The sequence below is a fragment of the Theropithecus gelada genome, chromosome 6 (assembly GCF_003255815.1).
Source record: "Theropithecus gelada isolate Dixy chromosome 6, Tgel_1.0, whole genome shotgun sequence".
NCBI lineage: Eukaryota > Metazoa > Chordata > Mammalia > Primates > Cercopithecidae > Theropithecus > Theropithecus gelada.
The window spans coordinates 172,015,855-172,040,828 of NC_037673.1; the positions used below are offsets into that span (position 1 = coordinate 172,015,855).

The following is a 24,974-nucleotide window of genomic DNA, read 5'->3' on the forward strand; positions in this document are numbered from 1 at the left end:
ACAAGGGAGAGTGGGTCATGAGGAGGCAGGAGGGTTGGACATGGATGCTGTATATGGAGCTTCGAAGGCTGTGATTTACAAAATAGAAATCAGGCCGGGCATGGTGGCTCATCCTGTAATCCCAGCACTTTGGGAGGCCAAGGCGGGCGGATCACGAGGTCAGGAGATCGAGACCATCCTGGCTAACACGGTGAAACCTTATCCCTACTAAAACTACAAAAAATTAGCCAGTGTGGTGGAGGGCGCCTGTAGCCCCAGCTACTTGGGAGGCTGAGGCAGGAGAATGGCATGAACCCCAGAGGCAGAGCTTGCAGTGAGCCGAGATCGCGCCACTGCACTCCAGCCTGGGTGACAGAGCGAGACTCCGTCTCAAAAAAAAAAAAAAAAAGAAAAAAAAAAAGAAAAGAAATCGAATGAGCAATCACATGAAGAAAAGGAAGTTATTTTGACCTCTGCTTCTCATGTGTACATTCATTCAGCAGATATAACTCAACCTCTATTGTGTGCCAGTCACCAGGCTAGGAGATGAAGATACAGAGAAACATAAAATATGGAACCAGTTTTTATTAGCCTGGCAACTGAGGATAGAGGTGCATGAGTAACACAATGTGATGAGAAGTGTGGTGGAGGGATGTAAAGGCTGAGGGATTCTAGAGGAGGCAGTGACTGACTGTGCCTTAGGGGCCAGGAAAATTTGCATGTAAAATGAGGATGCTTTCACCTGCAGATAAAGCATAAGTAGTAAGGAAGGGAGAAAGTCTCAGCCAAAGGGAAGGGCAGGTGCTAAGGCACTGGGGTAAGCCTGTTCAGAATAAGTGATCCTCTGTCATGATGGGCACATAGCTTGTCTTGCTAGTGAAGGATCCCGTCAAAAAGTTAGTTTAGAGAGCTTTCTCTGGGACATGGTAAAAGACAGCCTGGAATGAGGTACTAGCGGCAGTCAGGCCAGTGAGTGCAGTTTGCAGCAGAGCAGGTAGGTAGACCTGCATTTGGTTATTGGTCACAGAAATGGAGAAAGACATATTTCAAAGTCAGGATGCCCTAGTGGCAGACCCCTAAGTCCTCGAACTTCAGGGCAGCACTGCCTGTGTGGGAACTCTCCCATGTCTCCTTGATTTCACGGCCACCTCTGCTGGCGCCCTCTCTCGTCTCCGCCGCCAGCCCCCGCCTCCTTTCTCGGGAAGCTTGGGTCTCCCTGGGAGCGGGTCTGCCCTTGGGGGGAGGCCTCTGGGCTCTGTGCCCTGCAGCTCGGCAGACATTCGGGGCGGACAGAAACGGGGCTCGGCGCCCCCCGCGTGCACGTGTGCTAGCCCAGGCAGGAGGGAGCGCCTCGGCGGAGGAGTCAAGGAAGAGGGGGAGGGAGAAACGCGCCAGAACCTCGGTCCCGGGCGCCCTGGTCGGCCGCGGAGGAGCTGCAACCTCCAACAGGTTCGTAGAACGCGCGCTCGCTCCCTGTGGCTGAGCCGCCCTCCTCCGCGGGAGCGGTTGGCGGAGAGACCCCGGCCACAGGCCCCGCGCTCGAGAGCTTCCTGAAGGCGGCTTCCTCCGGCCTCTCCCCCTCCCTAGAGCTCTCAGCCGCCGGCGGCTCTTCCGGGGCGAGGCAGAGGGCGCCTCGGGCTTCTCGCTCCAGCACTACCTCGGGGACAGCTCCCGCGCCGCGCGGGGTCCCTCCCGGGTCAGCACTGCAGCGGAGGACAGCGGCGGCCGGGCAGGCTCCCCTGCACCCTCCGCCCGGGTTCGGCGCGGCTGCTAAGGACAGTCCTTCGCCCCCGCGCGCCGCTCCCCGCGCCAGCACCGCGGCGGCGGACAGCTCTCTCCTGCTGCACAGCGAACCGCGAACAAAGCCGCGGGTCTGGGGCCCCCTGCGCGCCTAGGGGTGGCGTGAGGCTGCATCGATCGGGGGATTTCAGCTTCTCCCAGAGCGGTGTCACCGGCGAGCTGGGCGGGGGCCTAGCACAGCCGCGCGTCTCCGGCTTGGGTCTGCCGTCCGCCGAGGCCTGGCCGTGCAATGGCGGGGCCCAGCTAAGAGTGGGCAAGAGGGTGGAGAGGACACAGGCACAGAAGGGTCCCGGCTCCGCTGGGTGGGCTGGGCCTAGGCTGAGGTCTCGGCGGGGAGGAAGGAGTGCGCCGCCCCTTCTTCCCTCCAGACCCCCACCCCCATCCCAGCTCAGAACCGCGGACTTCCAAGAGCCCAGCACAGAAGCCCGCGGCTGGCAGCTGCAATCACTGACTCCGGCTGTCCCCGGAACATCCCTAGAAAGTGTGAGGCTGAGTTTCCGTAGGGGGAGGGGGGCTGAGAAGCCGCGGGGAAGCCTCACGAACGGGACAGCTCCAGGCTCCCTCTCTCCCTCACGCCCCGGGGTCCGCCCCCACCTCCAGAGAAATCCCAGACCGCAGACAAGGCAGTGGGGAGGGGGCGACCCAGACCGCAGGTCGAGAACTCGGCTTAGGCCTGGGAGGTTGCAATTAGCAAGAAAAAAAGGTTGAGGGCGTCTGTGAAGCCGGGAGGTTCCAAAACAGGGAAGCCAGTTCCGCGGCAGGAAAGCATACGAGGAAGAGAAACCTTTTCTCTGAGAGCTGAGGCTGGGAGGGCCCTCGGGTCACGTGACACTCTAGATCACTCATTGTCTCCGCGGAAGACAAGGCCTAGGGGGCAGGGGTGATTCGCCCAAGGTCACTCAGCAATTTAGTAGCAAAGCTGGGCCTAAAACCCGGGCTCTCTAACTCCTGGTCCTGTTGCATAACATTCATGGAGAAGTCTTAAAATCCCAGATGCAAGGAGAATAGCAGAGTGGTTTACTTACTAGCATGTGACCTTGGGCAAGTGACCTTCTGAGACTATCTTCAGCTATTAAAGAGGAATGAGAAGATTAATAGTACCCACTTGGATGATAATTTAATGAGAGAGCCATGTAATGAGCTTAGTGGCACATAGTAAATGCTCAAAAAACGGTAGATCCTATGACTGCTATTATCCTTTCTGTAAACTTGTACTGGGGACTTATTATATACCAGGCACTGGCTGTGCACTGGGGAGGTAGAGAAGTAGCTTGAGGAGGTCACAGGCCAGAAAAGAAAACAAACAGTTGCAATATGTTATGATAAGTATCAAGGCAGCTGGGCTGGTGGGATCTCAGAAGCAGGAGTCAGGAGCTGTAAGGAAAGATGAGGAAAAGGACCCCAGGCAGAGAGAGCTGTGTGTCAACGCCAAGAGATGTGAAGTCCCAGCCACCAAGCAAATGTCACTGTGCCAGAGGGTCCTCGGGATATGGACTGAAAGATGAGAGTGTAGAGAAGGGCTGGAGCCAGTCTCCAAAGAGCCTTTTATGATGGAATACTTCAAACATATTTAGAAAAATAGAAAGAATAGTATAATAACCCCCCACATACCCATCATTCAACTTCAACAGTTGGCCAATTTTGTTTCATTTATACCCACACCCACTCTCATCACACACACCCACATCCACTCTCATCACATGCGCACACACTCACACTGACTTATTTGGAAGCAAACCCAAGACATCACATCATTTCTTGCAGAGAGATTTTAACATCCGTACAACTTCTGCCATTCAGATACTGGACCACCCTGGAAGTCACTAACTCAAATCATGACCTTCCCTCCTCAATCCATTCTGAACATTTCTGTTCTTTGCAGGATGTCTTGAGAAGCCACACTATAGTGATGAGCCACATGCATTAAAAGAAACTGTTTCAGAAATAAACAAGGGATACATCAACCCTCAACAGGTTTGACCATGCCAGAATTGTTCATGTCCACTACCTACACTGGACATTAGACCAATAAGTAAAGACAAATCAAACCCCATAGAGAAAAAGCAAGAGCTTCCTTTTCAAAGTAATTTGAATCATGAGCTCCTAAGGCTAGAAAGCTTAACATTATGGAAATCATTGATTTGGAAATCATCGGGCCCAACAGCCACATTTTACAAATGAGGAAAAGAGGGGTAAAAAATGGGGAGAAACTGGCCCAAAGTTCCATAGTGCAGAGACCAGAACCCAGATCTATGAACTCATAAATTTAGGATGCCATTTTCTTCTCTAGCTCAAAGAGGCTGGAAGAGGAAAAAGGAAGGGGGGCAAAAAATAGCCTTCTTGGTTCTCAAGAAGATGGCTATGTATGACAGTTGGTCTTGATCTTTGAGATCCCTTTGCAAGTTTCCCTTCTCTCTCTCTCTCTCTCTCTCTATATATATATATATATATATATATATAGTGTAATCACAGCTTACTGCATCCTCGAACTCCTGGGCTTAAGGGGTCCTCCCTCCTCAGCCTCTCAAGTAGCTTGGACTACAGGCGTGCACCACCATGCCTAGCTATTTTTTTAAAGTTTTTTTCCTTTCTTTCTTTCTTTCTTTCTTTCTTTCTTTCTTTCTTTCTTTCTTTTTTTTGTAGAAATGGAGTCTCACTATGTTGCCCAGGCTGGTCTCAAACTCCTGGGCTCAAGTGATCCTCTTGCCTCACCTCCCCAAATGCTGCTGGGATTGAAGGCATGAACCACTTCACCCAGCCCCTTCCATATATTTTCTAAGTAACTTGATCTTGGTGGCACCTTCTTTCTGGCTGCTGTGCTAACCTCTCAGCTGGTCCCTTGGTTCTCATTAGCAAAAGGCTGAACAGTCAGAAGCCCAGATCTCATTTCTGTGGATTTTTGCCTGCCCTGCTTGCCTTAACCAGATGCATATGAGGCCTTCCTTTTCCCATTTGCCCTGAATTTGGCTGCACACCCTGCTCAGTTACAGACCTCAGCTCCTTGGAGGTGCTAAATGAGTAGTGTTTGGCTCAGGCCCTGGCAGGACTCAGAGCTCTTGTGCCTTTTGGGAACATAAAGTCTCCCCGTTACTGATATTACTGATGAAATGTGATGGCCATAATGGGTATGTGTGTCCTGACTGGGCTCTGGGGCTTTTATTCTGCAAGTCAGATATTTCACTTTGCAGGGAAGCCCCTGCTACCAAATGGGGAGGGCAGTGTCTCACAAGTTTCCCCAAGTCTTAGGTAGACAATTGAGAGCACATGCAAGGAGCTCTTAGCATCCTTGGTGAAGGGAAGTCAGCAGAGAACAGCCATTAAAAGCCAGTAAAAGTCCCCTTGAACCCAGCAGGTGGAGGGTGCAGTGAGCTGAGATTGTGCCACTACACTCCAGCCTGGGCAACAGAGTGAGACTCCATCTCCAGGAAAAAAAAAAAAAAAAAAAAAAAAAAGTGCCTTGCTCTGGGAGTGTGATTGCAGTCCAGACATAGAAAAGCGATCAAGATAGGGCATCCCAGCTTGTGAAATTATCCCAGCTATCAGCTTGGGATGAGACTGACTTCGATGCATTATATTACCTGGGCCTAGTTGAACTGCAATATGTAAGATCCCAAAGGGACTTGGTGAGCATCTCCTCTTCCTTCAAGACGCTTACTCATTGAATGGCTATTCTGTGTCAGGCACTATTCCAAGTGATGGTGATACAGCAGAACAAGGCACTGCTAATCTCTGTTCTCATGGGGCTCACAGATTCACAGTAGGCACAGTCATTGATAACAATTGAAAAGCAAATGTGAAAATAGACAGACAGACAGATAGAGAAGGCCTGTGTGAACCAGTGACATGGAATTGAGGCCTGAATAACAAGAGTCAGTCATGTGACGACGTGGGGCAGCACACTCCAGGCAAAGGAAATCGCTCTGGCAGAGGCCCTAATGTGAGCCTGGACTGTGTGGGGAGGTGGAGTGAGTGAGGGGAGAGCAGCAGCCGCCAGGGGCAGGGAGAGGGCAGAAAGGAGATCGTGCAGGCCCTTCTAGGCCATGGTCAGGATTGAAGCTGTTATTCTAAATGTAATAGATAGTAGCCAGATGGCTTTAAGCAGAGGAGTGTTAAAAAAAAAAAAAAAAAAAAAAACCTGGGTGTTTAAAAAAAATGCCTCTGTTGCTGTGTGAAGAGTGGATGATACGGGGGTGCTGGGCTGAGCACTGAGGCAGGAAGGGTGAGACACAGCCTCTCCCACCCAGAGGTGGTCACCATTCAACTGAGGAGACAATAGGCAAGCAAGAACAACAGTATCCCATGCTACAGGCTGCCATTGTGGGAACAGAGACAAGAAGATTTAAGTCAGCCTGGGAAGCATCAGGGAAGGCTTCACGGAGGTGCGCAATGGATGTGGGATTGTATCTGGGAAAGGAGAGTGGTAAGGCTGCTGCACAGGTGCACCAAGCGGCAGTGTGTGGTAGCCGTGGAGGGCATGGCCCAGGAGCCAGGCTGCCTGCTTTCAAACCCCAGCCCTGCCATTGAGAAGCTGCATGGGCTTAGGCAAGTTGTTTACCCCTGTGTGACTCGATGTCCTCATTCTTAAAATGGAGATGATGAGAGTCCAAAGACTTATTTCAAGGGATTTCTGTGAGAGTTAAACAAGTTAAAATATGTGCAGCACTCAGACATTCCTGGCACTCAGAAAGTGCCGTATGAGTACGAGTATTCTAAATAAAAACGGAGCAAAATGGAGATGGGCGAGCCAGGAGCACATGCCAAGAAGTGTCCACTAGAGCCCGGCTTGGGGCCTTGAATCCCAGGCCACAGATGCCCACCTTGTTCTGTAAGCAATGGGGAGCTATTGAAGACTTTTAAGCATGGGGGTTCAGAGTAGAGAGGAAGATAAAATTCAAAGGCCCAGAGAGGGAAGGGAACTAACCCACAGTCACACAGCCAGTTACCGGCAGGAGTCTCTGTCCTCCAGCTCCTCCACTGAGTTAATATCTGTAGGAGGACAAAGGCAGCATATATTTTGTCCCATCATTGCATCCTCAGAGTCTAGAATAATGCCTAGGGTATTCTCAGAAAATATTTGGGGACTACATTGCTGAATTGGTAGCCAAGTGGGCCAGCAAACATCAGAAACCTTGAATCGTCTAGGAGCTCAGTGCTTTCAGGACAATGGAGAAACCACTTCTCAAGAAAATAAACCAACCTTCCAGAGGTGCTGACGTGGGGTCTCAAGCCCTTCCAAATCCTAGGTTCTCCTGTGATCAGACACCACTGCCCACACTTTCCCTGCCACCCCCTCAATCTGCAACAAGCATTGCTGCATAGGGTTCAAAAGTTAATCTTGGTAAAGTGCCTGGCAGATGAAAACTGTTCCCCAGACATTCAGCGTGGTAAGTGCCAATGCGGAGAAAATGTATCTCCACATTTGCAGAGGCAGGCCTTTGTGTTCCACAAAAATCAGCCATTAGAATTCCTGCCTCTGACTCGTCGGAAGCTGCGACAGCCAGGCGGGCAAGTAGGGTCTTGCAGTTCAAGCAGCAAATGGGAAAAGGCTCCGAGGAACTCAGCCCTGGCTCTCACATCAGGAACACCTCTGCAGAGCAGGGCATGGGGACAGGTGTTTCTCCAACAGGAGAGAGCCTCAGCCCTGACTGTTCCAGCTGGAAGATCTTAAGCAAATCCCACCACGTCTCTGAGCTTCAAGTTCATCATCTGTAAAATGGGGATAATACCACCAGGGCTCGCTGGGTCATTTTGCACAATGACAGGCACATAGCAGATGCTCAACAAATGTGCTTTCTTTCTTGCTTTCTTTCTTTCTTTTTTTTTTGAGACAGAGTCTCGCTCTGTCACCCAGGCTGGAATGCAGTGTCATGATCTTGGCTCTCTGCAATGTCCACCTCCCAGGTTCAAGCAATTCTCCTTCCTCAGTTTCCCAAGTAGCTGGGATTACAGGCACCTGACATCACACCAGACTAATTTTTGTATTTTTAGTAGAGACAGGGTTTCACCATGTTGGCCAGGTTGGTCTTGAACTCCTGACCTTGGGTGATCTGTTTGCTGGGACCCAAAGTGCTGGAATTACAGGCGTGAGCCACCCACTGTGCCCGGCCCAAATGTGCTTTCAATTATGAAAATAACACTGTGGGTTAAGGTTATCATCCCACTTCCCAAATGTGAAAACTGAAGCCCAAGGAATAGCTCATTGATTCATCAATACCCACTGGGCAGTTGTATGAGCCAATAACTGTTTTAGAAGCTGGAGAGACAGTGAAGAGGAAGACAAGGGCCATGCCTCTGTGGAGCTCACTTCTAGTGGGGAGAAAAAAACCAGGCAAGTAAACAAAATCATTTCACCAAGTCATATAAATACTAGAAAGAAAGTAAAAGACAGTATGCCAAGGAGGATGAGGCTGTTTAAATTAGGGAAGGCTTCAAGGAAGAGGCATTGGGGCTGGCATCTGAATGAGAAGAAGCTGCCTATGGGACAAGCGTAGAGGCAGAAGGAACAGAACATGCAGAGGTCCTAGGACAAAAACAACCCTGACAAGATTGCAGGGCAGGAACCAAGTGAGCAAGGAGGAGGTCACAGATGGTGACAGCAAAAAGGCTGTGAGGCTGGGGTTAGGCAGGGCCTTGAAGGCTGGGGGAGTCTCCTTGTGAGACAGAGGGGTGGCGTGATCTAAAGTGTGGTGAAGTCACTTCCTTCAGTCACTCAGCCAGTAAGGGGTGGATGGGGTGAAGCCCATGTCAGAGTGATCCCCTGGGCCCTCCTTCAGGCCACAGTCCCTGCTGCCATCTCTAGAGCAGGTCAGCCAAGGGGCAGCGCAAGTGATGCATCTGCAGGACTCACCTGCTGGGAAATAAATCCATTGGTGCGGGCGGCCGTGTAGGCACTGCAGTGCCTTGCGGGCAGCATCCTAATGCCGGTTGGATGCAGGGGGAGGGAGACAACATAAGGCCGCCAGGACTGGGGTGAGGCCAGTAAGGCACCTGCCTCTGGTGCACAATTTAAGGGGATGCTGAAAACTTGATTAAGATAAATAACTTTGTATGCAATATTTTTTAAAAATTAGTGCAAAAAAACCATGATGAATAAAATATCAAAATTTTAAATAAAGACAGGATACAAAAGAGGAGGGATTAGGGTGAGGAAGGTGAAATGAGTCGTACATAAGTAGGTTCTAATCTTGGCCCTAAGACATTTGCTCAACGGCAGGGACACTGCCTGGGCCAAGCCCTGTTCCCACTAGGAGCCAGTATCAGGAGCCAGTCTGCTCACGGAGAACTGAAAATAAGAAACTGTTCCCGGTAGGGGCCCCAGAGAACACTGCCTGCCTTGGCTGTGGAGACAGAAGCCCGGAGAAAGGATCACACATCAAGGAGGTGATACTGGGCCTGTACCCTAAGGTGCTGTGTAGGATCAGACCCAGCCCTTGTATGCTTTGGGAGCCTAGTAAGGTGCATTGCCTCTCAAGCCTCGATTTCCCCGTCTTTGAACCCAGAACTAATAAAACTTAGTCACCAGGATTCAGTAGGATACTGGTTAAAGTCCTCTAGTGCCTGGCTACTCAATGTGTGGTCCACAGACCGGCAGCATCAACATCAGCTGGGAGTTTATTAGAAATGCACGATCTCAGCTGCATCTCAGAGGCACTGAATCAGAACCTGCATTTTAACAAGCCCTCCCGGTGATTTACACACACGTTTAAATCTGAAAGCCTGGTCGATTCTTGGCACATAAAAGATGCTCATTAAATGTTAGTGCTACTCCCCTGACTAGCCAACCCTGTTAGATTCTGACTTCAGACAAGAGGAAAAACCTAAGATGTAAGAAGAGATCCTAAGGTGGACACCTTATGCATTTCAAACCAGCACGTTTTGAAGCCAGGGAGCCAGGCCAAGCTCTTCCTATACTTAACCGTATAAGCCCTCCATTTTGTTCATATGTAAAATGGGGATAATAATTATAGGTAGCTCCCATGGTTGTTGTAATATTAGGAAAACAGTCAGCACAATGCTTGGCACATAGTAAGTGTTCAGTAAACTCTTGCTGCTGTGGCCGCTGCTGGTGGTGGGCCAATGAATTTCAATAGAGCACAGACCATGTGATGAAATGAAATCAATAACATTCATCTTAATTATTCTTTGCCATTTGTAAAGCACTTCGATTGACACCATTTCAGCCAACTCTAATAACCCTTTTGGATATAACATGAGATATATCCATTTTTCAGAGAAAAAAAATATCTAGACTCAGGGATGAGATGACTTGTCCACTAGGATTTAAATCCCTGGAGTCTGACACTAAAATCTGTGTCAGCAACAGAGAATCCAAGCAATAAGCATGGAAAATACCAAAAATGGGATGAGACAGCATTAGACTGCAGCAATCCCTTTTTATTTCACAGAAGGGAAAACTGACACCTGTGGAGGGGAAGAAACGTGTCCAAGATCTTTCACACAGAGCATCAGCTCTGGGGTCAGAACCCAGCTCCCAAGGCTTTCCGTGTCCAGACCACCTCCCTCACCTGGTTGGCCAGCCTCCACCTGATGAGCCCGGCAGGCTGCAAGTGGCAAGTCCCCTGGGCGGGTCTAGTGGTCAGGGGGCATCCCAGCCCCACCTTTCCTTCCAGCGCAGTCAGAGGAGGAGCTCACGTTGCCAAGGGGAGGGCTGCGAGGTTGCTAGGACACGGTCTGCAAGCAGTCAGGTGGTAGGGGTAGCCTTTGCTGGAACTGGCACTAGGAGCTGCCACAGCGATTTTCTCGTGGCTGGGAGAGGACCTCCAACTCCACAGGGTGGGTCAGCTGACGAGAGGGTTGACTGCCACAGATGCCCATGTCACTACTACACACACACCCAAGCCAGCAGGCTGAGTCCCATTCTCCCTCAGCTCCACACCTCATCAAGCCCTCAGTCCTGCTACCTACTCCTCCTATCTTTTCCACCCCAAGCCACTGCCTTAGCACAGCTCCCTGTCCACAACCTGTTAAGAGCACCTCAGATTCCCCACCTTCATGCTCCCATTCTCATCCTTGAGCCCCTGAGGTGCCCGGACGGATCGAGAGCGCAGAGCTGAGCCCTGCAATGGCTCCTCATCACCCTCAAGGTGAAGCCTAAGCTCCTCTAAGGCCCCTTCTAAACTGGCTCTGACAACCTGCCAGTCTCTTTTTTGGCCGTGAGGCTCCAGCCAAGCCACCTTCCTCCCAGTTCCCTGAGTAGACCATGCATCCTCCGTGTCTTTGCAGATGCTGTTCCTTCTGCCTGGAAAGCCCTTCCTGCCCCACTGTCCACTGGCCTCTGCAAATCCTTAGCTCCAGACTCACCTTTTCAGAGAAGCCCTCCCAGCTTCTCTAAAGTGCTGAAGAGAGAGGCACCTCAGAGAAAACTGTGTTAGAGGGGGTGGTACATTGTAGCTTAACTGTCTGCTTTCCTGCTCGTGTCTCCATTCGGCTGTGAACTTCTTTTTGTTTTTTGTTTTTTGTTTGTTTTTGTTTTTGAGACAGAGTTTTGCTCTTGTTGCCCAGGCTGGAGTGCAATGGTGCCATCTTGGCTCACCACAACCTCTGCCTCCCGGGTTCAAGTGATTCTCCTGTCTCAGCCTCCTGAGTAGCTGGGATTACAGGCATGTGTCACCATGCCTGGCTAATTTTTTTTTTTTTTTTTTTTAGTAGAGATGGGGTTTCTCCATGTTGGTCAGGTTGGTCTCGAACTCCCCACCTCAGGCGATCCATCACCTTGGCCTCCCAAAATGCTGGGATTACAGGCATGAGCCACTGCGACCAGCCTCAGCTATGAAGTTTTTATGTCTCACTCCTAGAGTAAGACAGGAGACCTTGGCAGAGTCATTCACCCACTCAGTTACTCACGGGTTTCCACCGTGCAAGATCAAGGCCTCTCTGGGCCTCCGTGCCATCCTCTGTGTTGGTAGGAGTTATGACACTGGCATTGCCAGGCTAATGGGAGCATTAAGGATTGTGGCTGTGAGGGCTTGGCACACATAAATACACTGAAGGTGGTGGCATTGCTGTTTTGTTTACACCAACACCACTGGTGCCCAGCACAGAGGCACAGAGCACTCACCAGCAAGTGTGTGCTCAGCGGGCCCCTCTCCTGCCCAGGAGAATGACCAGTGTGTGAAAAGGCTCTGTAAGGAGTGACGCTCCATTCTAAGTCGTAATAATTCTAGTAGTTAACACTCTTGATTCTCCCTGCCTCCTAGACCCAAGTCATCCCAAAATGTGCTCTGCCCACTCTTCATTCATGGAACAAAAGTTTACTAAGCACGTGCTATGTGCCAGATGACGCGCTAGCTGTTTGGGACTGAGCAGTAGGTAGACGTTAAACACAGAATTGTATCACCTCTCCTTCCTTCCTTCCCTTCTTAAAGGCCAGCCTCCTGTCCCTGCACACAGGTGGCCCCACCTAAGGACGGGGAAGATGCCATTTGCACCCAGGTGCTCATTCCCTGGGCAGGCAGCAGGCTGCAGCCCACAGGCGCCCACCCCTTCTCCCTCTCCAGCAAGCTGGAAACAGGAACATCTGCCCTGTTTTTAATCCAGTTGCTAGTTTTAAAGTCAAATATTGTCAGCTCCCTGAGAGCAGGGATCATGCCTGCCCTTTTCACCGCTGTTGTCACCAGCATTTAGAACACGGCCTGGCAGAGTCATTCACCCACTTAGTTACTCACTCTTTCATTCCTTCACTCAACAGATGCTTATCAAGTTCTGCTAAATGCCAGGCTCTGGGGAGACAGCCGGACTCGGTCCCAAGGAGCTCCTATTCTAGCAATGGAGGAGGGGAGGAAAGTGGGGGTCTGAGGGTTGTGTTAGGAGGTAACCGTGCCTGGAGTTGGCTGATTCCTGTGGAAAGCCCTGATTCACTCTATACTGTCTCCGTGATCTGGGCCAACCCTTCATGCCTCTCAACCTTAGTCCTCACCTCTGCAAGTGAGACAATAGTATCTGCTTCAGAGCCACTGAGAGCAGTGCTATGGTTACTAAAAGAAGAGGAAATGGAGAGTTGGGGGAGGAGGCGACAGGTTGTCCTGGGGGGAGGACATTGCAGCCACTTCAGTTACTGGGGCCTTGGTTCCCCTCCAAGGGGGGCCCAGGCTGCAGCAGAGAGCAAGAGCTGGAGAGAGAAGAGTCCCAGCTCCAGGCCTACCCCCATGTGATCTTAAGGAGACCATCTCCCCCTCTCCACATCAGTATTCTCATCTATCAAATGAGGATGGAACATCGACCTCACTCATCCTAAATATGTGATACCAAATCTAGCAAGCTTGTCACGATGCTCAGTCAACAATTATTGACCGGCACCTACAATCTGCCTGACCCCATGCAGAGCTCTGGAAACAAAGTCATGTAACAGCTAATCTTTGCCTTTTACGGAATGCATGATGCCCCCTAGAATCAAGCAGAGGAAGGTAATTAAAATTTGAGGAGCTATAGTGTAAAAAAAAAACATCTTCACAGACATGATCTTATTTAACAACAGTAATAATAACAAGCACTTATATAGCACTGAGTATATGAGGCTAGTACTATTAGGCATCCCATTTTACAGATGAGGACATTGAGGCTCAGAGAGGACATCCCCAAAGCTGGAATTCAAAACCAGATATGATTGATGATAAATCCTGTCCCTTTATACCAATCAGAAATCACATTTAAGTAAGAAAATACAGTCGATGGTACGATCCAAGTGCTACCTGCACCAGTGAACAAGATGGGTAACTACTGTCAGATTGGGTGAGATGGGCCAGGAGTTGGATCTGATGCCATGGAGGGCCCCATCCCACCCAGCCCTTTGCTGGAATCAAGAGCAACAGTGGTGGCCTCCAGAGAGGTGAGGGCATGCCTTCACTGGGGTCTGGGGCTCCATGCCCGTTCAGCAAGCCAATTCCTCCAGAAGCTCTCTCCTCAGCCCTCAACCTCCTCTCTCCTCCTCCAGGAAGGTGTGGTCCCTGCCATGCTATCTGCTCTGCTCAGTGACTGAAGGCGCCTGCATCCCAGCTCTGCCAGGAAGCAAAGGTAAGGGCACTGCTCAGCACCAAAGCCCTGGATAGTGTGCTCAGGGCATCCCCTCACCCTTGGAGCCCTGATGAAGGGGGCATGTCTTCCCTCTGTGATTGCCAAGAACAGTCCTAAGATGGAATGAGATGGATCAATTGGGCACTGTGATGGAATGGTGTTTACCTTGCATTTGCAGAGACATTTACAACAGAGAAGCACTTTCTTGTGCATTGCCTTATTCAGTGCTCCCCAAAAAACCTGAGTTGGATATTATTATCCCCAGTTACAGAAGAGAAAACTGAAGCTCAGAGAGGGAAAGGACTTGCCCAAAGACACACAGCTGGTAGGTAGCTAAGGCTGAATTCCCAGTTTTTTCATGTCTGTATCCCAATGGCCTGTGCACATTGTAGGTTCTTGGTACATGTTTGATGAATGAATGAATGAACTGATGAACTGCCCAAGATGAATGGAAAGGCAGCTGGGCTGGTATTTGGCTCTGTTGTCGCTGTCAGATCCTGTGCTCTTTCTGCTGAGCCGTGGCTTCCTGCACTGATGAGCTCAACATCCCCCCTGCCACCCCCTCCCCAGCCCAGGATCCCAACCATCTTATGGGTGGAGGAGTCAACCTCAGCTCCTCTTCCAGGTGGCTGGCCAAGCTCGGATCACACCCGGCGTCCCTCATCCACATCGCCTCTTCCCCACCACCCACAACCAGTAATCCAGTGTGCATAGTTGTAAACTTGTTTCTTTAAATAAACAGTCTTGAGTTTCATACCAAATAGTCTCTTAAGAGGAGGAACGTCTCCAGGCCACCTCGTATTTAGCATACAGTGAGCCACATATTTGCACAGAGAGAGTGTATGTGGATATAGAGATCTCGATCGCTATAGATATCGTTGCTCATCCAGATGGGAGCTATTTATGATGCTGAGTCATTCGCAGAGAATGCCACTGAGGAATTCCAGGCTGGGCTCTGAGCCGCAGCATCACAGACCTCATGGCTCTCTGCCTTGTCTTTACTGTTCACAAATGAGAGGTGGGAGGGGGGCCTCCCCTCACAGGGCAGGGACAGAAGGGGACATTTTGGCCGCAGGAAATGAAGACTTCCTCATAACCAGTTCCTAGTGTAAGTTATTCTCCTCCATCCAGAGCACTGCAGCCTTAGGGATCATCTTGTCCAATTTCTTCATTGTATAGGAAAGAAAACTGAGACCCAGAGCGAGGAGGGACTGGCCCAGTGTCACACAGAGAGTCGGGGACAGAGCTGGTGCTAAAGCCCAGACCTTCTGGCTGCTGTCTGGGGTTTCCACACTCCCAGCAACCTTCTTCAAGTTTTGTCTCCAATGTCTTGGCATTTCCTCTTGCTGAGGAGCTTCTCATCTTCCAAAATCTGGAGATGTCATTGAGCACTTGCACCTTTGGGCTCTTCCAGGACAAGAGCTGACTCCGGCTTGTTTGGGTACTCCAGCCCCATGCTTAGTGCAAGACCTGCACACACTGGGTGCTCAATGCGTGTGTACTGAGTGTTATGTAAGACCAAACTCAGTACCAATTCCTGGGAAACCCATTTGGAAAAGCACCCATCTATCTCCACCCTCTCTTTCTTGTCTCTAAGCCAGTTCCCTATCCATGCAAAAATAGACTCCCTCCCACTCACCACCCACCTCTGCCCAATTCTATAATGAATCAATTTTATTAATAGGCTTTGGGATGGAAACTTGACAAAGGCTTTTTGTGAAAGTCTCGCTTTATCTCCCTATATAGTTCTCTTCTGAAAGAATTCTAATAAACTGGTCAGGTGGGATTTGGTCTTACATAAAATATTCATTAATCCACTCTTTCCCTCCATATAGAACGTGTTGGTTTAAGCATTCAGTGATCTCTTTCTGTGTTATAGATTCTATTCAATTGTTCTAAGAGGCAGTAGGATGAGATGGAAAGAGCACAGGCTTTGGAATGAGGGCCAAGTTGAAGTCTAGCTGGCCCCTTACTGGTTTTTCATTCACATTGATTATGCTGAGGATTAAATGAGATAATATATGTAAGGTGGATGGCACATAGTAAGTGTTCGATGCAGGTTTGTGAATAAATGAATGAATGATTATGAATGATTGACTCAGGACCCATATGAACCAGATCTTAAAGGTGGAGGAGCCAGCTGACTCTGCAATCTGAGTTAACAAAGTCATACTACCCAGGAAGGGTGGTTTGAAAAGTCTTGAGAAGCAAACTTCAGGATTAGGATGTTGGTTGGCCTGTCTCCAGGCCAGAAAGGAGGATCTTTATCCAGCCCCTTGTGCAAGGGGTTCCCTCAGCTCATGAAAAAGTTTGAGTCTAGAATCTGGGTTTAAAACAGAAAGCTCTTTGAGAATCAAGATTGTGTCATTTTATTGCTGGATTCTGCCTTTCTCTCAACTAGAGCCTGGCTCAGGGTGGTGTGGAATAGGCAGAGAGGTCCACAGCACATGTTCATATAGTGAAGATGAGGTGCATTGACGTGAGTTGACCTGAGTTGACTTGGCTTGAATTGACTTGAGTTGTTCTGAGTTTACTGGCGGACTCAACTCTTGGGACCACCGAGAGAGAAGCTTCCCGGAACTTGGACTTAGCTAAGACCTGGCTGGTCTCATAGCACAGAGGAGACTTCACAGGTGATGTTCTGGGGACATTATAGAGTGTTCCAAAGATGGAGGCCTTTCAGAGAGGACCAGGGCCATAGTCAGCACTGAGGGGCTGGATAGCAGTCTTGGCTTGGTCAGGGGGCACCACAAGGCTAAATGTCCCTTAGGAATCTTTAAAATCTATTGGAACTCTGCCAGGACCTTTTCATATGTTTAAGGCAATAGATGCCTTTCTTACTGGCATAGAAGGATCTTTTTGGGGTACCCACTTCAGTGGGAGGATGGCCTCCAGGTTGGAAGGTCAATTAGGCTCAGCAATGAGGAGAGAAGACAGGGTGAGGCTGGGAGCCAGGCAGAGTTTCATACTACAGATGCTGGGAGCATTGTAAGTGGGTCCTGCCACGGAAGCGAGGGTTTGGGGATCTGAGTGAGATGTGATTCGAACTCTAGACTTATGATGTCGGGCAGTGTTTGCTGAAGGGAAGATGACCCAGAAATTACATTGGGAAATCAGGCAAGACCTCTAGCCTCATCATGCAGAGGGCAGCCAGCACAGCTCGGGCCCCTTGGCCAGCCCCATCCCAGGCCTTGCCCACCACAGAATGCAGCCAGCACCTGAGGGAGATAGGAATGAGAACACCAGTGAGCTTCAGGTGAGCAGGGGCTGCTCACACGCTTACCGCACTTGACCAGTGTCTGTCTCTCACACGGGTCTGGGAACCCACCAAAGGAAATACATTCCATTCCTATCATACCCCTTTGTACCCCCTAAAAATCTGGGTACACATTATAGACATCAGTGTTTGATGAGTGAATAATCAGGTCAGAGTAAGGTTTAGAAAGCCAGTGGAAGATTTCAAGATGGCAAAATGGAAAATTTCAAGATTTCAAGGTGGCCAAGGTCCAAGGTACAGATGCCTAGCCAGAAAAAATAACATAGACCCAGAAGCTGCCCCTCAGGAGTTTGGCTCATGGAAAAAAAAATGCACTAAATGGAGCCAAGGGACAGGGTTGTGCAATGTGGGCTTGAAATAATATTCCTCAGCATCCTGGGCTTCTAAGAAGGGTTCTCAGGGCCCATTACAGGATGGGTTTAGGGAAGGGAAGGCCTCAAAGAAGAAGCCATGGATCCTCCAAACCCGTTTCAATCACAAAAGCTTCACTTTTATCTGTTTTATATGTTGGATTTCCTCCTATACTTTTACTTTTAAAAGATTCTTTTGATTTTAAAAAGTGCATTTTGGAAAGTACTGTCATTGAAAGAGCCTATGCCTTTGGAGGTAGACTGGGCCCAGATCTCAGCCCCATCCCTTTCCACCAGTGGAACTTGGGGCAAGTGTCACTTTGAGCCTCCACATTCTCAGCCATGAGCCACCCTCCCAGGGCTGTGTGAGCACAGCTAAGATGCTCTGGTACCTCCCAGAGGCTGGCACACACGTGATCGATTGATGCTGTACAAGATGACTTTAGGTGGTATCCAGATGAACATTTATTATTTTAATAGCTCGCAAGTGATGCGTGTTAGAAAAATATAACCAGCACACTAAACTGTGATTTATGGAAATAATATAGCATTTCCTTTGAAAATAAAATTGTGATCTTTTTAAAAAGGCAAATCAATTTAAAGAGAAATACTAAGTGATGAGGCAGAAATCATGAAGGTGGCACATAAATGACTGAAATTTGGGGGAAATTGAGAGAATCTATGTAAAACACCAATCACAGTGTCTGTTACTTAAGAAGGGCTCAAAAAGTTAGTTCTTATATCCTTGTCTTTATTTTAGCTCCCTGGGGTGGTTGAACCTAGAACCATGCTCCAAAAACAAAACAAAACAAAACCAGAGCTTCCTGGGGCAAAGTAGGTGCCCAGGCCCGCTCGGCCTGGAACAGTGTGGGGTGGCCATGAGACAGGCAGCCATGGATCCAGCCCTGGTGGGCAGAAGTGGTCAAGTGTGACCAGGGAGCTGGCCACAGATGCACAGAGCAGTCAGAGGCTGCTGAGGTAGCATTTCCCACAAAGCGGGCACAGACCATCAGGGATCCATGAGACAATTTGAAGAGTTATTCAGGCACAAATTAAATAGCACTGGGAGAGAGTGACTGCCTTTTCGTTTGATTATATCAAGGGGAGAGTCTCAATTGAAGGTTAGCCTCTCCTTAGCCATCTTGATTTCCTTTCCAAGGAAGAGGCTCAGACTTCAGCCGGCAACAGTAACTAGCTGGAAGTGGATAACGATGTTTTATTTGCCATGTATTTGTGTTTTACCATGGCCTTCTATTTACAGAACAGGATATTGCATTCCTGTTTATGAGAAGGATCTTATGTTCTCTTTTCAAATATATGTATTAAAGGTCAAAAAATGAATCTGTTACTCTTGCTAAGTATAGAGTGAGTAATAGTAAATGCAAGATGTACATGAGGAAAATAGAGAGAACGGGTGTATGACTGAGGCAAGAGTAACCTGGCAAAGGTGTTGCAAGGGGTTCCGTGGCTCCAGAGCCCATGCTGGGCCCAGAGGCAGGGATGTCTCCAGGCCCCACCACAACCTCCGGGGCAGTTCTTGTCCTGGGGAGGGCAAAGGAGGCCCCATCTTAAGAAGGAGGGAGATTGCTGGGCAGTGGCCCAGATCCTCCTGCCTGAGCCGGGACAGCAGCCAGGCCAGCAGTCAGTGAGGTCAGGGCTACCACCAGAGGGTGGATCTGAGACAGACCCCAGGCCTCTGGTTTCTGGCAAGGTTGATTACATCCAGAAGGGAGTTTCATTTAGAGGCTGTGATCCAGTGGTTGATCACAACCTGGATTATCCATGGCGGAAGGAAGGAGCTGAGGGACAGAAAGAGGCAGCCTGTGTCAGCCTGGTGTACAGGGAATCAGATGTGAACCTAAACAGTTCACAGCAGCCCTAGAGAGGGGCTGGGTGTAAGTTAGGGTACACTGATAGCAAGCGACAGAGACTAACTCTGTCATACTCAGACAGAAAAGGGGGTTATTGAGGTTATCAGATGGTACCCAGAGCCAAAGGGAAACCTGGCCACAGGGCTCAGGAAAGGACCAGAGCCAAAGCTTCAAGGGGTCTGGAAGCAGGGCCTGAGGCCAGTTTTGTCCAGGTCCCCTCTGGGATGCATCAGCCACAGCCGTTTTTTCCCTCCTTGTATCACTCGGCTCATGAGTCACAGCCCCAGGAGGGAGACAGCTGGCCTGGCGTGGGGCCCGTGTCCTCCTCTTGGCCAGCCAAAAGCATGGAGCCTTGATGGGACTGCTTCCAAGACTGAACGTGAGGGAGGGGTGGTTCCCAAAAGGAAAATTAAAGGGCTGTCACCAAAGGGAGGAGGAGTGGATTCTGGGCAACTCAAACCAGCAAATGTCTACCAGGAGGATCCCAGGGAGTACCAGCCACTGTGGTCTCCTAGGCTTCACTCTCTGGGACTGTCCCTGAGGCTTCCTTTCTCCCACCCTGCATGGACCAACGTCGCCATCCCAGTCTGGGACCAGTGGTCCGCTGTACCTGAGTACGGTGGTGAGCTGCTGCCGGGAGGGTCTTCCAATGGGCTGGGGACCCTAGGGGAAGGGTGCTGGGCAAGTCCAATCCTCGGCCCCAGGGCTGAGAAGGATCTGCTAGGCTGAGGATGTGTAATGAGAACTGACTCACTCAGGGGCTGCAAACCTCCTGTCAGCAGGCTCGGGGGGAGCACATGCATGAAGGAACTGTGACAGGGAACAGACATGCTTAGCTTGGGGGACAGTTGCTGTCCCCTCCAGGGAGTGGAGTTACCACTCCAGCCGTTACCCCACAGGCACGTGGTCCCAGGGTTGATGGTTACACCTGTACGGATTTGTTTAAGAGAAGGCCCAAATGAAAAGTTTTATGCGAAACTCCTCATTTTTTAATATTATCAATTAACAGGAAAACAATTAAATATTGTGTTGACCAAACAATATGTACCACCAGTTTGTGACCATGGGGACTAACTTCTATTCATCCACCACAACTAAGATGAGACATCAATTCCTCCAGGAAGCCTTCTGTGACTTGCCCCTCCCTCTGCCTTGCCACCCATTCTTTGGACTCCCCACAGACCCTGTATTTCCTTGTGTCACAGCACTGACCCTCTGTTACTTTGAGTCCATCTAAAGTTCGTTTGTTTTTGTCTGCTGCTTTTTGACTGTAAGCTCCTTGAGGAGACCCACTGTCTCTGGTTACATCTATGCCCAGCATCGTGCCTGACACACGTGAAGGACTGTGGCATTGATGTAAGGGGGTTGTAGGGACTGCAGGTGTCAAGGTTATACTGTGGCAACAAGTTAATCCTGAAACCCTGTTGTGACTTAAGACAACAAAGATTTGTTTCTCCTTTGCATGATGTCTTCTGTGGAGCCAGCAGCTCTCCAGGCAGTTTCCTTCCAATCGGTGACTCAGGGATCCAGGCTGGTTCCACCATTATGCAGCAGGGGAAGAGAGTGAGTGGAGAATTCACAGTCCCTCCTTTTTTTTTTTTTTTTTTTTTTTTGAGATGGAGTCCCACTCTGTCACCAGGCTAGAGTGCAGTGGTGCAATCTCGGCTCGCTGCAACCTCCACCTTCAGGGTTCATGCGATTCTCCTGCCTCAGCTTCCCAAGTAGTTGGAATTAAAGGCCCATGCCATCACACCCAAATTTTTGTATTTTTAGTTGAGAAGGGATTTCACCATGTTGGCTAGGATGGTCTTGATCTCCTGACCTTGTGATCTGCCCGCCTCAGCCTCCCAAAGTGCTAGGATTACAGGTGTGAACCACCACACCAGCCGACAGTCACTCTTAATACCTCAGCCTGGAAGTGACACTGATTGTTTCTTTTCACAGGCCGTTGGCCAGAACTAGTCACACGACCTATCTCACCATCAGGGGCTGGAAAGATGGGTAAGAGCGCACAAGAATTCACTGAGTTCATGTTCTTGCAACACAAGCCCTGACCTGCCACTGGCAGTGCTGGGGAGCCAGGGGTCCAAGAGGAGGACTTGGGCTATGGGTGGCGCAGAGGCAGCCAGGGTCCAGTGTTCAAACCGGGAACCAGAGGTGCCTCATGGCTGGTGCATGAAAGCATCTCTTAATTTGCATGTTTAACTCAACACATCCTAAAAAGTGGGAAAAGAGTGGGGAGAGAATTTCATTAATCTGAGCTTTCCACCTTTCCTTATTTTTCCAATCAGTAAACACTAGCAAATGAAAATCAAGTTGTTGGAAAAATAGAAGTCAAATGTCAATGGGCAAACTGTTCAGAAAGAAATCGCCACCTGGTCCCTTCAACATCTCACGTGGTGTCCATGGTGACCCAAAACTGACTGCAGCTGTTGGAGGGCTCAGACACCAGTGCACTCGGGGATACGGACCCTCACTGCTCTGACAGCCTTGGCCAGACCATGGCCAATGGCAAGTCAGTGGGCCCCACTCCAGGGGACTCCAAGACACTTGCCATGCTTTCTCCAGGCTGTGTCACAACAGCACATGGTTCTCTGGGATGGAATCACAGGATCTTAGATGGCTCTAGAAAGAGCAGAAGCTTAGAAGCCAGAAAGATCTGGATTCAAATTCCAGCTCTTTCCTAGTAAGTCAGATTCCTACTTAGCAAGACCCTTCACCTCTCTGAGTTTCAGTTTTATCATCTGTCAAATGGGTACAAGGATAACACCTACCTCCCTGAACAATTGTGCATAGTCTCTGACATTATGCGTCTAATGGACCTAATGCACAGTAGGACCTCAATTGATGTCATTGTTTTTCCTTTTCCTCCACTGGGGTCAGAGGGACTGAGTCCAACCTCCCCTGACTGCAGCCAGCCAGTTCCTATTTATATACCTCTGATGACAAGAAGCTCACTGCTCTTTCTACTGCGCCCCTCCTCCTGCAAGCCCCGAGCATCTTGCTCCATTTTTAATTACTCCCACGATGTTTGTGAAGAGGGTCTGATGTCCCCATGGACTGGGTTTGAGGGGAAGGTGCCTGGCTCACTTCCCCACCTGGCTGACTAATCACAGCCTTGGCCTCAGGAGTTGTGCGGGGGAACTGAGTACAGTGAGGATGAAGGAGGTGAGGGGAGCAGTGTAGAGGAATGTGTATCCATTTCTGGTTCACAAAAGGAAACAGAGAAATCCATCACACATGGGAGACAGGATCAGGACTGGGGACATTGTCCCATAGAAGAGAAATCTCCGGAAGACTGCCACACGACAATGACGGAGGTTCAACCTCGGGTTAAGTGTGGGGAGCCACAGAGGGGAAAACAGGAGCCTCAAATAAGAGCAAGGCTTCCTTCATTCATTCTGCAAGCATTCTGTTTCTCCACCCTGCCCGGCCCCAGGCTGAGCATAGAGGCAAGAAATGAATCCGTGGCAGACCTTGATCTTGGGAGAGTGGACAGGCACGTAGATGATAATATGGAAACCATTTGAGTATTGCTGAGATAAAGGAAAGTTCGATGGGGGCTGTGGGAGCTCAGAGTGGAGGTAGTTGGCTCACTAGGGAGGGGGAAGGATGAGGAGGCAAACAGAAAGTGGGGAGAAAAGGGATGCCAGCTAGAGGGGCACCATGGGCAAAGGCACAGAGGTGAAAATCAGCCTGCTGTGTGGAAAACCCGCCCCTTTCTCTCGTGCTTGAGCAGGGAGTGGTGACAGGTGGGCTGATGCGCAGCAAAGGGCCTTGCAGACAGCCACAGAGCAGAGACCCCGCCCCAGGCTCGCAGGAAGCCATGGAAGGCTGAGATGTTTTTCATTTTTGTTTTTTCAGGAAAAAAAAATTACTGAACTATAACCTACGTTCATAAAGCGCTCCTAACATATGTTTACAGTTCAATGAGTTTTCACAAAGTGAACACGCCCATGTAACCTTCCCCAGCTCGAGACACAGAAACTTGCCAGCATCACAGAAGCTCCCTTTGCTCTCCTTTCCAGTCCCCAGCTCCCTGAAAAAGGAGCTGCTGTCCCAATGACTTCTTTTTTTTCCTTTTTTCTTTTCTTTTCTTTTCTTTTTTTTTTTTTTTTTGAGACAGAGTATCGCTGTGTCACCCAGCCTGGAGTGCAGTGATGCGATCTTGGCTCACTGCAACCTCCGTCTCCCTGGTTTAAGCGATTCTCCTGCCTCAGCCTCCCGAGTAGCTGGGACTACAGGCATGTGCCACCACGCCCAGCTAATTTTTGTATTTTTAGTAGAGACGGGGTTTCACTGCGTTGGTTGGTCAGGATGGTCTCGATCTCTTGACCTCATGATCCGCCCACCTCAGCCTCCCAAAGTGCTGGGATTACAGGTGTGAGCCACAGCGCCTGGCCCTGACTTCTAATTTCATAGATTCATTGGCTGTTTCTGAACTTCATATAAATAAAATCACGCAGTGTTGGACCCCACTCAGCAACATTGGAGATTCTCTTGAGTTGTTGCATGTGGTTGTCATTCATTCTCATTGCTCCAGTAAATCTCATCGTGGGACTAGACCAAAATGCAGTTCTAGTGTTGATAGCCACTTGGGTTGTTTTCAGCTTTAGACTCTTGGGAGAAGCGCTGCCATGAAGATTTTTGTACGTGTCTTTGGAAAAACACATGTACACATTTCCAGGGGGTTTATGCCAAGGAGTGGAGTCGCTGCATCACAGGAGATGTGGGTTCAGCTCTAACAGATACTGTCAAATGTTTCTTCCAAAATGATAGTAGCAATTTACATTCCCTACTGTAGCTACTTGGTGGAAGTTCCAGGAATTCCAAAACCCTCACCAACACTTGGCATTTTCCGTCTTCTCCATTTCAGCCATTCTGGTGGATGTGTAGTGGTTATCGTTGGAATTTTTATTTCCCCAGTGACGAGTAGGTTAAACACCTTTTCATATGCTTCCTAGCCATTTGGACATCCTCTTTCCCAAAGTGTCTATTCAAGGCCCTGGACGGGGAGGGTCAAGGTCTGCCCTTCATTTTAGAAAGCTATCTCCGGCAGCCAAGTGGAGTGACTGGGACGTGGGTGTCCTGGAACCTCTGGCTGATACAGGGGCATCTCTTAGGTACCAGGCTTCATTGGCTTCCTCTGCCTTCTTCACTCCTCACAGCCACCCTTTGACCTCACAGGTCAAAAGTGTTACGAGTATTTCACAGATGAGATGGACAGGCTCAGAGAGGTGAAGGACCTGCCCAAGGTCTCGCAGAGGGTGCTGAGAGGATAGCTGGGATGTCCTCAGCCTGAAGCAGGCAGCCCAGGGAGGAATAGAACAGAAGGGAACAAAAGGAAGGTGAAGAAGCAGCTACAAGGACATCTATCTCACTCCTTATTTTGCAGAAAAGGAAATTATCCATCTCTCTCCCCAATTCCCTCCTCCTCCCCCTCTCTCTGCATCACACCAAAAGGCCCTACGGAGGTGAGCAGCCATCTGGAGGTGAGTGTCCCCAGCCTGAGACTGTGTTGGAGGCCCAGAGATGTGAAGGGAGCCAATCTGGTTAGCTCTTGTCTCTGCCACCACCCACCATGTGGTCCTGGACTGGTCACATCACCTCTCTGAGCCTTAGGCTCTTTACCTGTTTCAATAATCCCTTCCTCTGTGCCTTGTGGGG

General features: G+C 49.7%; 1 protein-coding gene across 2 annotated transcripts in view; it reads left to right on the forward strand.

Moving 5' to 3' along the window:
* Positions 1-658: 658 nt before the first annotated feature.
* CPLX2 (complexin 2) overlaps positions 659-24,974 on the forward strand; it is an 84,059-nt gene continuing 59,743 nt past the window's right edge. Inside the window, exons 1-2 of one of the 2 annotated variants that reach the window (XM_025387934.1) lie at positions 659-1,428; positions 13,730-13,809. The gene's annotated coding sequence lies outside the window, so the exon portion shown is untranslated. The remainder of the gene's footprint in view (positions 1,429-13,729; positions 13,810-24,974) is intronic. The other variant, XM_025387935.1, reaches the window with a different exon arrangement.